The 13,252-nt window shown below is 40.5% G+C and overlaps 1 protein-coding gene across 1 annotated transcript in view; it reads right to left on the bottom strand.

Annotated features, from left to right (window-relative positions):
- Positions 1 to 13,252, bottom strand: part of COL3A1 (collagen type III alpha 1 chain) — a 53,023-nt gene that overhangs the window by 35,310 nt on the left and 4,461 nt on the right. The gene's annotated exons all lie outside the window — the stretch shown is intronic.

Consider the following 13,252-nt stretch of genomic DNA (forward strand, 5'->3'; position numbering starts at 1 on the left):
AGAATGTTCACATCAATTGCCCAAATGGCTTGCAATTATTGTATCATCTGGCCTGCTCCAATGTTACAAGTGTCTGTATTTTCAGAAAAAAACATTGTTCATCTGTATATTCATGATTTTGTGAATTCCTTCCAACAGCTATTCTACTGATAAAATGTGTTGTAAATAATGAAACTGAAGAGACTGATGAAAACCAGCTTCAAACTTTACATTTTGGGTTTGTATTTTCAGAGAAACAAAATCCAGAAAACCTGATCATTTAAGAAACCATTATGAAAATAACACTACGAAGTTAGACAAGCTCCTTGTAAGTTTTGTAGAACTATTAGAAATCCCAGATTACACATATGAGTATCAGTGAATGTTCTGAATAATGGAATAAGATATTTTCCATGAATAATTCAAAATAATTCAGTTTACAGACACAAAATTCTGGGGGAAGAGCTATTTAGGTACCTGCATAGTCCTTGAAACTTTAATATCAGAGTAAGTTACCAACTACACATCACCCTTGAAAAAGGGGGGAAAAAAAAAAAAAAAGAAGAAGCCAAAAGATGTACTTCAAAGCTCTGACATTAAAATTACCACTGACTCCAGACAGACAATTCTGAATGCCATCACATTGTTGCAATGGTCATAATTACACAGTACGAGACCGAGTCAAACTTACAGTGCAGTCCATTCCTACGGGTTATTCTTTTCTCACATGCAATGACTTTCATCTCTGTTTTTATTCTTTTCTACTACTGTGTTACCACCCTGGTCACTTTTTTCCTCTTTCCATTCTTCGTTTTTCTATGTTGTGGGTATCTGTTTCCATACCCATTCTTTGTTTTTCTATGTTGTGGGTATCTGTCTCCATACCCACACCCCCATGTCTTTGGCATGGTGCAGACTTGGACACATTTCCTCTCTTCTCATGCTGCTTCTGCCTCAGTTCCTTTTTTCTCTATTTGGTTTCATCTTTCATATAACACATAACTTCCCTCTTCATCTTCCCTGAATCCTCTTGTCTTTTGTACCTGAACAGCTCACCTTTATTGCCATTTACTCAGCTGAGCTTAGTTTTTCATTCTCTGCTCCCTTCCCAGTGCCTCGCTTGCTCATCTGCTTTTCCTTGTCCATATTAACCTGACTTTTCCTTCTGGGTCACCCGTGACTTTCATCACCTCCTGGCAGGAGCTCTGTAAGGGTGATGGGCAACACAGCCAAGGCTTCTTGGCTCACTGACTGGAGAACCAGAGCGGGGATCTCAGAACAGGGCACTGCATGGCACAAGAGCGGGGATCTCAGAACAGGGCACTGCATGGCACAGGAGGTTTCTTTCCCTAGTTTCAACCCCACTACGGGCTTTCGGCATACACCAACTTGTGTTATTTCTGCGCTTCAATTACAAAAGAAGCAAACAGGAATATGGTGCCTTGTCAAGGCTGACACACTACTTATGGTTAAAGTTGGTTTTTGACCACCAGTTTGATTAGAACAACAAGATGCAAAAAGCTTCAAAAATCCTTTTCAGACATTTTCAAGTCAATGTTTTTTTCTTTGTCTGATATCTGTCTGGGAGCCAGTATTTTACCTTCCTTTGACAACACACACACAAAAAAATCTTAAAATCTAAACCATTCCAGCGGCATATGAAAACCAATCCTCCTCAGACATTTCCTACCAGTTAGAAATTCACTTTTTCCCTTTTCCTTTGCTTCTCCACCATTTGGGCCTCATCAGAAAGTTCAGGTCCTGCACAAGAGAGGTGGAGAAGTGCTTATTTCCAGGCCAGCATCTTCCTCACACCCGTCGTGACACAGGGTCACGGCCTCAGAGGATGCCGTTTCAAAGGACACTGCCTAATAACCACCACCCCGGGAGAGGATCTAGACATCCTTCCTTAGTCTGCCAAGCCTCATTTAGCTTCTAAAAAATTCGCCTGGTTTCCCAGCTCTCACACTACAGAATCATGTCAGTGGATCCCAGTTAAATAAGCTGATTATCTGCTTAATTAATTGCTGTTTCTGCGAGAATCATTTTCCTTCTTTAACAAACCAGGATTTCACTGTGGGCAGTTACTTAGGAAAAAACCAAACTGTCCAGCCTTGACAAATGTTTCCTGACAAACAAGCAGGCTGACATGTATTTTAAAAATGAGAAGTGCAGCGTTATGAATGAAATCATCTTTACAGTCTCTCCAATGACTCACGAAGAAACCTGAATTTTAAAGTGGCAAAAGCTGAGCAGATCAGTGCACGAGCTGCTCACTGTATACAAGACGACCTCAAAAGCAGTGTCCTGTGGGAGGCAAAATACCACCAAAGCTAGCGGGGAGGTTAGAGCTTGTTATCTGTCTAATAGGAGCTGGTTGGATACACCCAAAAGAGCAGGGGTGGGCATGGATCCACTTCACCCGAGAGCAATGCTCAGCTGTCACTCTGCTTAAGCACTTCCCAGCTCCACAGGTTAAAACATCCTTCTAATTTGCAAACCTAACGAGGAAGGGAAAAGATGATTTTTCTTTAGTTTAGGGCAGAACATAGTTTATACATAATTGTTAAATAAAAATACCATGATACAGAGCTAAAAACTTCACAGTGTCACCATGAGCACATGTAATGTACAGTTATATGAATTGCATACACATATTAAAAACAAATACTGTACACACACTTCACTTCTGTGCTCATAAGATGTGTTTGATTATTTTTAATATTCCAATTTCAGCTCTCGGTATCACCTTCATACTTTCAAATCCTCAACTTTTTTGAAACGATGTGTTTAAGACAGCAAGGTTCTTATTCACTAGGAAATTCATATCCAAGAACTTGTATTTCCATGTGTCAATTTTTTCTTCCACCTTACTTCATTTTCATTGATTTGTTTTGTTGTTTTGTTCTTTCCAGTAATGTGATCCTGCTGCCCTACAGCAAAGAGGGCAGCCCAAATGGGGAGCAGAAAACGTCCGTCTTTCCCATATTTTCACTCTGCTGGTTAGAAAAGATTTTTTTTTCAAGACATCTGCTCTTTCCTGAAGCAAAGACTTTTCTCAGTAACCAATTTTTCACACAGAGAATACTGATCTTTCCATATTTTAGTTAACAATATAGATGAAAATGACACATAAAATGTGTCACGAAATGACTGACATCATTTTACAGTAATAAGGAAATAAAGCAGATGCGTTTTACGAGGTTGTCATTCAGTTATTCTACAGTAGATGGCATCATTTAACAGAAAGAAAAAAGACAAAAAAAATTGAAGACATATGGATATAATGACATTCATATTTGCTTCTGACTTTCTGGACATTGCTAAATGAATTAAGAAATCAGCTTGGAGAGCTGCAATGAAAATCGTTGCGGCCTTTGGCAGAATGAAGGTATTAAATAGGTTTCCAAAGGAAACTTACATCTGGGAAGACTTAGTCTGTTCAACACCCCCTCTGTGCTCAGATGTAGATCTGTGTGTCAGCGTGTTATGACATAATGCATTTTGCATTGCTCATAAAGATTAACCGTTAGCTCCAAAATCCTTTGGAAAGCTGATTTGTGCTAAAGCACTGGCAAATAACATATAGGAATAATAAAGTTATAAAAAAGCTGACTTGACTACATCTAGACTTGGAGTAAAACAGTCACACACATGCCTTAGCCAGGTTTTCTTATTGATTCAAAAATATATATTAGCCTAAGATTCAAAAAAATATTAGAAATAAACGATGTTCTTCTATGGCAGAGCAAAATCTTCCTCAAGCGCTAAATGTGGTGGCTATACAGCCCTTCACTTCTATAGGAGTTATTGCAGTGGTTTGTTGGAAGCTGTGTCAGTCTCTGATTCATTGTACAAAGCATTAAAGTTTAATATTTGAAAGCCTGAATATCTCTGCATTTATGCTGTTTACTGAGCATTCACATTTTTAAAGGTTTTGCTGTGAGTAGCATTTCCCTGAGCTGGCCTAAAAAGTGAAGAAAATTTAAAAAGGCAACACTATCTTTGTCATACGCTGGGTTTGAATTATTTCCCATTTTCTAAGCAGATTAGCATCTGTATGTAAGCAGACCAATAGCGAAAGGAAATCACCAACTGTGAAAGGAAAATCACCATTCAATCCCAAAGAACCTCTAAGCGTGGTACATAAAAGAGCCCAAATGTGTACAAGGGAAAACAAGTATGGTGGCTGTAAGCCCGGAGGATGACAGACATCCTATGGGACATAATCCCCGTTCCAGTGAGGTGAATGAGAGTTTGTTATCGAGGGCTATGACCTGAGAAGCTGACCCGTTCTGTAGTTGCTTTTGGCTTTGCATTTGTGCAAGCGCCCTGATCATGACTTAACTACATTTATATGGCAAAAGGAAAAAATCTCCTAATAGTAACCTCAAAACCCACAGGCTTTTCCACATTGGACAAAGCAAATGTCCAGCTATCGCATTAGTAGCAGACTCACATATCCCATTTGCAGAGATGTGACTAAATGCTTAGAAATTCTAGAACATCTTGAACTTGTCTGGTTCTGCCTGAGAGAGGGCAAGAGTCCACGCAGAGGTGACTCACGCTTCTGCAGCAGCCGCTCCATGGTGGCTTGGGAAGCAAAACTGAGGAGCTTTGATCTGCGAGAATCTCATCACAAACACAATGAGTCAAGCAAATGGGTTTTGCTGTTATTTAAAATGAACCTGGTAAAGGCTAAAGCACTGAGCTGAAGGCCACCTTGCCTCTAAGTCTGGATCCAAAGCCTGCTGAAGCCAAGAAGGGTCTCTCTGTTGCTTTTAATGTCCTTCTAATGGTACAAAGCCTGTGCTGCCTTACTCTCACCTAGTTTTGCTCATTTGCTTTACAGCATGGCTACTTCAAAAACAGTTTTTACATTTCTTCTACAGTAAATACATCTATTTATTGTGTATTCCACCACTGTTCTGTACATTGGACAAAGGACAAAGTAGAAAAGAGATATATTGCTCATTTTCAGTGGTGATGCTTTAATTTCCCCCTACACTGGAGTAGATGCTTTCCATTTACTGAGCAGAAAAGAATGCCACAGCGCCTATCCCAAAGCAAATGGCTCGGGCTCCCTATCTGGTATTATGACGATGTTTAGAAGAAAATCAACCATAGTCATTCTATCCCATGATCAGTAATGGAAACAAATGGACTCTCATAATGAACTAGTTGACTTGCTGAGCCAGAATAGCCTGCTTTGTCTGCAGGTTTCCCTGTCACGTAGGAGCTGGGTACTCAAAAAGTCTGAAATAATGTCTCACAGAAATAATGTTTCACAGAACTCTGGAAAAGAGGTGGAAATACAAGAAATAGATTAACAAGATTTTTTTTTTTTCTTTCCAACTACAAGATCTACAGACATTCTCTCAACTGGAATTGTCTTAAACCAACCAGCTAATTAATTGAATCCATTTCACATGGTGCATGAACACATAAGGGCCAATTCGGGTGTACCTACCTATTAGGATGTTTTCAGATTTAATGGTACTCGTGTTCTATTTTGTAATGCCTGTCCACCATGTGGATGGATATCAGGAATGAAACCTCAATTGATAAAACACTTAAATGCAGGCTGTGAAAAATCAGAGCAGTCCATCTTAAAAATGCTTTCCTCCTCCACGTCCTGTAGGAGCAATAACTGCTATTGGGTGGAATGGAAAAAGAATATGAATGAATTGTTCACAGATTTCCCAAGTTTCACACCAAAAAGGACAGCTACATCCTGTGCTTTCAGACTGAAACCAATGCTTTCCTACTTCTAGGGACGCTTGCCTGCCAAACAAGCTGGCGTTTGAACAGTTCTGCCACTGTGCCAGTCCCAAACGTTTTCCTCTTTACTCAGATGCAGAGCAAGAAAGAGAAATGCCGGGTAACCGTAATGCTGTACTTGTCTGTCAGAGGTATTGCGGAAAGGAGACATGCACTGTCTCACTGGCAACGTATAGCAGCGGCTGGATTCTTAGGCAAAGGCTCAGTCTGTCGTGTAGCCAAACTGTCCTTGCTCTGAGACCCACCCAATCTGTCTTTCAGATTACAAAATGGAAAAAAAAAAAAAAAAAATCAACCCAGGCCTGCACCGGTACAAACAAGTATTTGCATTTTAAACAAATCGTAGCTTGTTCCCTTCATTTGTCTTTATAAGCTCCAAATGCTGCAACCTTTCTGCAGCTTTTACATTTTAGAAATATCAGGATTAAAAAATATCCATATGGCATATTTGCTACCAAGTAAAACACAAAATGCCTCTGTTTTCCTTACATCTTATTAGCCTTTTCCTAATCTTTCAAAGCGTCATTCATGTTAAGAACTCTTATTTTTCCTCCTTTTATCTTTAGAGGCCTCTTGTTCTTCTCAAAGGTAACATGGTCTAAAGCAGCTGAACCTCTGTCACATTGTTCTGCCTCAACGTCAATGTTTCACAACTGGCTCTATTCAGGCACATATGTTGACATCCTCGAAAGCTGTTCTTCATGCAACTTCTAAAGGTCACCCTGTGACATAAGTCTTGCTCTGAAATAGGGACCAGCAACAGCCCATCAGCGATACTGTTACACAACAGCCCCACTGGCTTCAGCTGGTGTCTGGCTGAAGAAAGAGTTTTCTTGTTGCAGAACTGCTAATAGGAAAACAAAGGGCAAGAAGGGTTTTTTTCATTTGTTTACTGGTGGGGGTTGTTTTGGCAGAACTGTCATTTCCATCTGAGTCATACTAGAGGCTAGACAGAGCAGCCTGCTACATATCTATCACCTTGCTGCTTTTTGGGAGGTTGTCCAGAGTATTGTCATAGCTGCTCCTGAACTTATAAATGTCATTTTGAGGAACACATCCGATGGATGCAAGAGATAGTTCCAGTCCTTTTGTTTTTAACTATTTATTCCTCGACAATATCATGGCCTAAATTGTTCTTTGTAAGGGAGGAAGATATTCCTGAATGACCATCTGTATTGAGATGTTATTCTAAGATTTTGTCTCCGAAGTCCTCTCTCGACAGGTTGACTCTGTAGCTCAGACTATTATATTTAAACTTCTGCCCTTTTAGTCGAGATAGACCTCTTTTGCTATAATCTGCAGAATGTGTATCATTCATTCCTGATTAAGGGTAAAACACTGCCTGATCAGAACCTGTCTTGATTTTACTGGGCTTAGGATTAGACCTAAAAACCACCAACTACTAATTATTTTGGCGGGAACTGAGGGTCATCTGTGCCTGACAGATCAAGCCTTTTAATAAAGGTAACCATTTGCATTAGAGTAGGACATGCAGTAAGAAAGAATCTTAATTCAATGCATTCAATACCTTTTAGAGGGACCATTGCATAATTTTCCAGTCACTCTTCCAAGTATTGGTAAAATGCCTATGAGATTTTTCCATCCGCTCTGTTCTTACATTACAATATTTTTTGGCACATCACCTTTCGTGCCATTTGGTGTCACTCTAAAAATAAGCAGCAGGCTGCAATCACTTTATTTGTGGCTATTTACTTTTAGCGCTGGCATAAATTCTCACTACTCTGCAGTAATCTGATTTTAATGTGCTTCTTGTCTTTAGAGCGAATGATGCCAAATGGCAGAAAGACTTGTGTCTTAAACCAAACAGAGACTGACATAAATTCGAGGTTTGATGTGATTACTGATGATTTTATGAATTTATTAGTTTCTTTAAACTTACATCCTTGGGCAATCAATGAAGACTTCTACAGTCAGAGTCCAAGCATCAAGACAATCTTAACCTGAACACTTCCAATTCTATCCAGAAGCCGGCCTAACATATTTCTAAAGAAAAGCAATAGCCTCATGCTCCAATTATTAGGATCAATTGAGCGGAAAAAAATACCAAAACCCAGCACATTTTGTCAGAACTTTCAAAAATACCCCAAACAAACCACCCCCAAGGTTTATCTTAAAGACATACTTCTGTATTTCTGATTTTAGCCAGGACCAGGAATAGTTTATAACAGAGGAGTGTTCTTTGCAACGGTTCTTGCAGTAGGTCTGTCCTGGCAAGAATAAAGAAAAAACTACAAAATTCACTGTATACTAGCAGGTTTCCCCAACTGTACAACCGGTCTGACAGATCCAAAGTATCATGAAATTGAGTTTCAGTTTCTGAGCTGCTAAGTGAAAGGGAACCACTGGAAACTGATAATTGTTACAGCCTGCTCTACATAGCACCTCCTGCAAAACACTGAACTACTTAATTGAAGATGAAGCTTCTCACAAGATAAAACCCAAAAGCCAGGGGTGGGGGTGGAGGGGAAAGTATGATTTTTGTTTTTCATCACATGCCTTTGTAATTAAAACAATTTTTATCAGTTGATTAAGGTTTCAAGTGGGACACGATCTTTGCTTTCCCCTTAGCTCAGCGAGAGGGCTAACAATTTTATGCAATGCTGTTTCTGTGGTTTGCCTTGGAAGAGATCAGCTTGATTCAATGCTTCTCTCCTGAGACAGAAACAGATGGGAAATGTTACAATGCAGTATAGTACATATGGTAACATCATTTATATTTTCAGATACATTGGACAAAGTCAGCCCCAATATAACTCCATGGCCATAGTGAATTTACATCAGAGATGAGTAAAGCAGCAGGGGGTCAGATTCTACACTAACATAACTCCCTGCACAATTTTATTGGTTTCCCTGTAATTTCAGAAGTTGGACGTAAACAAAGAGTTTGCTGCTTTTATTTCATATCGCTGTGATGGATTAAAGAGCTCTGGCGTATTGTCTAAAGAAAAGAATCTTATCTTTGGCTGCCAATAAATTAAAGATATTTGTAATTCAGCAGATTGGGGGTGAGGGGAGGGGGGATTCTGAACGCATAGAGCATCACTAGCCTAGTTTCATCCACAAAACACTTTGTATTCATTCACTCCTTGTTCCAGTTTGTGCTAATTCACCCCACATCCATTTTGGACAGTCTGTTGGATACAGATGGCAGTATTTGAAATTCTTCTTAATCTGCCTCACAGAGGATATTAAATGGCTATTCGTACACTGGATACAACGTTCTTATTGTCAACTCCCTAAGGCTACTAAAGTGAGTATTGTGAGGGTTTTCTCAGGGTACCAAAGACAACTTTCTTAATTTTGGAGCCACTTTGAAGTATCAAGTCCTATGTCATGTTTGAAGCATGAAGACCTTAGAATCTTCCTAACTAATTCCCTCATCAGGTGAAGGTCCACACTTTTGGCGTGGTGAAGAGCCCACAAGCACAGAGCTGATGTTTCATTAATGTCAGGGGTCAGCAGCATTGCTGCTGAAGCGGCTGCCTGAAGCCTGGCACACGTGTAGCTCTCCCTGCTCTGTGCAGGGTGAGGATAAACAGCGCCGCATGGCAGGGAGGGATGGACCCTCTGCAGCAGACAAGCCAGATCCACCGGAATTTATCTGTCCCAGTCCTTAAAAGGTGTGAGTGGAAAAGCCTGAGCCAGAGATAAATTAAGAGGCTGTTCTTTTTTTTTTTTTTTTTTTTTTTTTCCTGATTCTTCACTAAAAGAAGTTTACAATTCCCTTTCTCTCCTCAGCTGCTCTAACAGGAAAAGAATCTGTTGGACTTCAACGCCTCTCTTCTTTCTTTCCTCCCCCCCCCCCTCCCCCACCCCATTTCTGCTGTTCTGCTCATACAAAAAAAGAGGGATCTACAAAGAGGACCACCCTGCCAATGACCAGGCCTACAATATTGTGCAAAGAATCTTCAAAATGTCTGAGCAGAATTCAATTACTCTTTTCAAAGATTTGCAATTCCCACTACACAGCCTATTGTTTGCTTTCACTAGGACATTCTTCTCTTAAACAGCTGGCACAGGATGACTACTGCTCTGTAGGGAAACAAGCAAACACCATACAGTAGATTTAAAGCCAAAGACAGGAAAAAAATATAATTTTTTTTTAAAGAGCCTCTCATGAACGTAGAAGTGTTTTCCAAGACAATATTAATTCTATTTTCACTGCTTACAGCTGAAGGAAAGCATGGGGGATGTAGTTCATTCTCCTTTGATGCTCAGCATGGCTATTACACTGAACATCAAAGGAACAGTGAGCAATGCTTCCCATATTATCCATTAGCTGTGCTCGGGTGAGCAATTGCTTCTCTCGTGTCTGTTTGAAAAAGAAGCTGCAATTTTACTCTTGCCTCTTTTCCTAAAAGAAAATGGAAAGAATGAAAAGAGAAGAAGCAGCACAAAGGGAAAGAACAGAGGAACATAGATGTTTGCAGCAGACAGCCTGCTAGTGCACCAACTGGTCACTGGGTGTGAACTGTGGGGAATTTCAGTGGGAACTAATTATGTCCAGAAGTTTTCCAAGAGCTGCCAGTGCTGAACTGCTGTGGGAAGTAGTTTCCAGGCGCAGATCAGCCTTTCACAGCTACTGCTGTGAACATAGACAGGATGTTCCTGTGATTCTTCTGCCCTGTGCAATGCTAGGGCTGGGAATAAAGTGGAGCCTGAAGCCACCATAGCAGCTGACAGAAGTTTTGCACATGGAAGGAAATATTTTGCTGCCTGGCAGGAAAGCAGAGGTGCCTGTGCCACCCTCCAGGGTGGGATGCACAGTGACTGAAAGAGACAAACCAGTCACAGAAAGGGACAGGTTTCCTGTGGCTGTGGACAGCTTTGTATTACCCTGAAGGCCATTCTGGTACAAACTCAACCAAAGCCTTAAATCTACAAGTCTTATCCCCCATTTCTTGAAAGTCATTTGAGCGCCCCTTTATCTACAAGAAAAAATCTAGGCTTTCAAAATAAAGGAAAACATTCACCCTTAAAATATGTATCTTTTCATTATCATCACATTCTTCCTGTTCAATGTCCCCCCGCAAGTTGTTTCCTCCCTGGCAGCCACCTCTTCACAGGGTACTTGTGTGAATCAAAGCAAGACAAGAAATGTGCAGGCGTTGTTAAAGGAGGTACCGTTTTCATTCTCATTCTGATAGCTCATGTTTAAATGAAGGGTTTGACGTAAATGAGGGAAAATGGAAGTAGTCTTTTAGCTAATCTGAAAGGCATCTCCTCTGCTAAACTAAACAAAGCCAGAAGTCCCAGAGCTGAATTTTATCCAAACTACAGGCAACAAGCGGTTGTTGTTGGAGGGGGTTATATCATGTTTTCCATTGTCATTTTGACATGAAACAGGCAGAGGCTTCCACTTCGCAAACTTGGAGACAAGAAGATTGGCTCTGAAGTCAAAATAAATAAATTAAAGCAGTGTTTGGAAGAACGTTAGGTTTTCTCAAAGCAAAATGGAGAGAACCTTTCCTACGAAACACAAGATGAGAAAAAATAACGACTGCTTGAAAATATAAATGGAAAATATAATCTGCTGTGCCTCTGTGTATAAGATGTATTGCTCTACAGTTAGTGACAGAAGTTCATTCTGCCTTGCACCCTTTCAGCATTTAAGATAGGATAAGCACACCTCTCCATCTCTCCATCTGTTATGCTTACAGAAAAGATTTTCTGACTCCTGTAACACATAATTTTTTACTCTCTGTGGAGACTGTAAATTCATTAGCCACAGCCTAAAGCAATGTAAGTGTTAATCTTTGGAATTGTTATACAGTCTCAAAGCAATGTGAGAAATATTAATGGTGTGGTCCATACACATAAATATGGAAACCTATTTCTCTGAAAAGCAAAGGGTCTGACTGTGCTAAATGGAGAAAGATCAGGAAATTATGTGGGAGTTCTTTATAGATTTTTCCAGGGACAAAGCACTGCTTGTCAGAGATGCTGTAGAAAGGACAGAAAGTAAAGCTTCACAATCCCTATGCATGGAAAGATTCAATGGAAGCAAGAGAATCCATGGAGGAGTAGCTGTCCTGCAGTAGTCACTAAGTCAGAGTGCTGTATCTAGCAGCAGCATGGCCATGGAGAGCCAAGTGGAGTGAGTCACCACACAGCATCTCTGCAACAGAGGTAACATCACCTCGAGCAGTGCAGCCCCAAACAGCCTTCTCTCCAGGAGGAATCCACTGGATCCCCTGGACTTGAGATGGGCAGCATGCTGAGGGCCAGGGGCTGCAGCATTCTTCTGTACCTACCCACACTACCCTCAACACCTTGAGCTGAAGGTATAGAAGCAAAATAACACTTCTTGCCCCACTCCTGGAGCAGGAATCACATCTGTGCCCAGTTCTCCTTCTGTACATGGTGTATTATCACAGATGTGTCAAAGGAGGGGTAGGCTGGCAAAGTATTGCAGCAGGCAAGATGATGACACTAAAATTTTTGTTCCATTTTGGGTTGAAGGTTATTTGTCATCTGTCAAAAACCAAAATCAGGATGCCTCAAAGCTGTAGACATACAGGTGGTGGGTACTGAACTCTAAACCATGTTGAAGTTGTGCAATCTACAATTTGCCAAGCTACCACAAGGAGAATGAGCCAATAGTCATCATGTTGAGTCAGAAAAGATTCTATAATACCCTTTTCAAGTCTAAGTTTTATTTCCCTGGGTGATAATATATTGAATTTTGCTCCATCACAACAAATTTCTGCAATGATGTGGGAATCTAATCCAGCTAGTTTAGGACCAACCCCCACCCCCCCCACCCCCCCCCATTTTCTTAATACCATATCTTTTGCCTGGTTTCTTAAACAAGAATGACTAAAGGACAGCATAATCTGGAGTATTAATGGGCATAACCATTGCACTAATTTCCCATTCTGTGGGTTTTGACAGACTATTACTTCAAATCAACAAATTTAAACTGGCAACTGTTACAGCAGCTGTGGCTTGTGCTCTTCTCCAGACTACTAACCTACCACAAAAACATCAAGAGCATTACAGTTTTCATGGTGCCCGCCAGCCTGGGAAAGCACGCTTTGTTATTGTTTCCCCCTACCGGTAGGCTGAACCTTTCAACTCTGAAATCTAAAATGCTAAATGACAGGCTGCATCATTTCCGTCACTGACCTACAGCATACTTTCCCAATTATGAAGCCAGGTATATCCCATTTTCTGCACTTTTCTGATCAGGAAAAAGTTCAAACAATAATAGTACATATCTGGGACAGCAACTAATAGGTCAGTCCTGTTTATCAGCCACTCTGGGAAACAAAAAAAAAGTGATAGTAAGTCGCTCCTTCCTTTCTCTTGAATAACATTAATTAAAGCTAACACCCAGATTTTGCAAGGGACACCTGGCTACCTATTTCAAACCTCAAAACTTTGGCAGAAGCTGGAAGAGGAAATAGGATCTGTTTGTAATCTGCAGCAGTAAGAGGGGAGAAAATGTAATGACTCTGACCGAGGCATC

Source organism: Falco punctatus, assembly GCF_963210335.1.
Source record: "Falco punctatus genome assembly, chromosome: 8".
NCBI lineage: Eukaryota > Metazoa > Chordata > Aves > Falconiformes > Falconidae > Falco > Falco punctatus.